The following is a 2,686-nucleotide window of genomic DNA, read 5'->3' as shown; positions in this document are numbered from 1 at the left end:
CGTATTAGATTTAGCTTGAATCTTGTAGAAAAGTTATCTTTTAAAAATAAGACAAATTTCTGTACTAGTTTGAGCTTAGGTGATTACAAATCTAATAGATTTCTAATGAGTCATATAAACAAAAAGTAATTTTATTTTAAGTTTAAACTTAAAATCGTCGTTGCAAACAGATAAATAAACAAAAAAAGTTGTGAAACATACTTAAGTTATTTTATTAAAGAAAAACGATATAACTAACTGAAATTCTTAAAGGTAATTCTGTTTTCCAAATAGTTTAATTACAGTTTTAGTTTCAACAAAATAAGAAAAAATTAAAATAAAGCTACTAAACATAAAGTTAATGGGTTTTGTGTTAGTTTCTTATGAAAAGTTTATAAAAAACAATGTAACCTAACTGTTTTAATGAATTAAGAATATTTTTTTAGAAAAAGTATTCTTAAATACTCAATTTTCTCTAGAAGAAAGATTGTTTTCTTTTACTTTAATTAAAAGATTAACAGTGTTAAATAAAAAAATAGGTTTCGGTAGGTTACAATTTGTTAAAAGTATTGAAATATGATTTTTTTTTACCGAAGCTAGTTAAAAAAATATTTTTATTTTTTGAGGTTACTTTTTCAATAAATTTAGCTAAATTCAGAATTTAGATATTTGTTTAGTTTGAGGCTTTTACCAAACTTGGTTTTGTTTATGATTAGTAGTTTTTGACAAATAATTTACTGTATCTTAAAACAACAACGCTAACATCAAAGTAAATATACTAAGGTAATAAGTAATTTTGGCAACTGTTTAGTTACTACTTCTTCGTTTTACGTTTTATACACTTTTTTTGTGTTGTTCGATTAGTACTTAACTGTTAATTAGTATTTCACGATTTTAAACAACAAAAATAGTTTTAGAAGTTTTGCTTAACGTTAATCATTAATAAAAACTTAAAATAGAAAATAAAATATATTTAATTTAGTTAATACAAAAAAAGTATATTACTGAACAATAAGATGTAGTTGTAAGTTTAATTCAAACATTGTTACATATCTGACTTATAAAAACACTGAAACATGCAAAACTGCCTACGGGTAGCTATTACCGATGATTACTAACATTACAGTTCGTTTTGTTTCGTCTTTTATCTAATTTTGATGATTTTGTGGAAGTTTAGTGCACCCCTGCTACTAGTTTACACTATTATTTTTCTTTGATCGAATTATTCGTTGCATATAACTACTTTTGTGTAAATTTGATACTTGTTGTAGAATAATGGACAGGTAAAACCTCTTTTTTTTCTCTTACTTGTAGTTTAAGGCAATTGTTTGTTAAATTGCTTGTATGTATCTTACACTACATTTCATACAGCTGGCATAGCATTAGTTCTTCATGCGAAAGTTGCTATGTATTTACAGGAATTTACGTAATATTGCAAAGAAAACTTGTCTTAAAATTAGATAAGCTTTTTTTTTTAATTTTTTTTATTGATTTATTTTAAATTGGTACTAGAAAAATATTTATTGTCAAAGTCTGCAAAAATTCAAAGCTACTTTAATTGCAGACTTGAGTTTTGGTTGCAAGCTATTTAAAACCAAAATATTATTTTTTACTTAAATTGAAATACATAATTTACCTTTATTATTACAAAGTTGATATTTTTTTATGACATCACAGCCACTAGACAATTAAAATAGCAAAATTATGACGTAACAATATAGTAAAATTTTCGCACTAGTCGTGCAATGAGTCAATTGCTTCAAAGTTAATGATAATTTGTTATAGTGTGACTTTTGTGAATGAAATGCCAAAGTTATGTTTAGTACATTTTGTTGAAATTTTGGCCTGAAAACATATTTATAGTAGAACAGCAGTTTTGTTACGCAGAAATGTTAGTGGTAAAAATTCACATACAAATTTTTTAGTTTGAAGATTTCTTAATATTATTAGAATTAAAATAAAAACTATTAGATAGATTTCTATTGTATTTTTACTTAAAAAACATACTTGTTTATAAAACATCTATTTGAATTTTAAATTATAAAAACAAATTTTATGATATATTCTCTAATATTTAACACGGTTAAAAAGTAAGAAGTTCTTGGTTTTATGTTTTCGAACAACCTTTTATTTAGTTCCTATACAAATGCATACAAACTTGTTTTTTTTTATTTTGCGGTGTGACAAAAACAAAATAATGAGGTAAAACAAGTTTGTGGTATGTTTATGAAATGTTAACTTAAGTTCGTTTTGTTGTTTTTCTTTTACAATAACTTTTAAAAAAGACAGAATAAAAAAGAAATTAGTTTTAAGTAAACTGAACTTTTAATAGGTAAGGTTGTTTGGTCTTTAAGACTAAGCTTAAACTGACTCTTGATTCAAATTATTTTTCCTAAGTAACCTCGTTTTAACCTAGTAATAGTACAAAACAAGTAATATAAGTCTATAACTTTATATTACATACTTTTTAAGTTTGCAGTCAAGTATTTTTGTTGCTCAGAAAAATATTAAAGTTTAGTTAAAGTTTCGAAAAACAAACAATCAACTTAAAACGGTTTATAACTTGTTTTATTTTACCTAAGCTGTCAAAACTGTAAGGTGCATAGTATGTTTAAATGATACAAATGTGCTTTTGACTCTAGCTGTAACTAAAGCAAAACGAAATTGATTATAAACTTTTATAACTTAACTACGAACATTTTTACAC

Source organism: Thalia democratica, chromosome 3 (assembly GCF_965202585.1).
Source record: "Thalia democratica chromosome 3, ktThaDemo2.hap1.1, whole genome shotgun sequence".
Taxonomy (NCBI): domain Eukaryota; kingdom Metazoa; phylum Chordata; class Thaliacea; order Salpida; family Salpidae; genus Thalia; species Thalia democratica.
Note: the sequence above shows the minus strand (reverse complement) of the source record.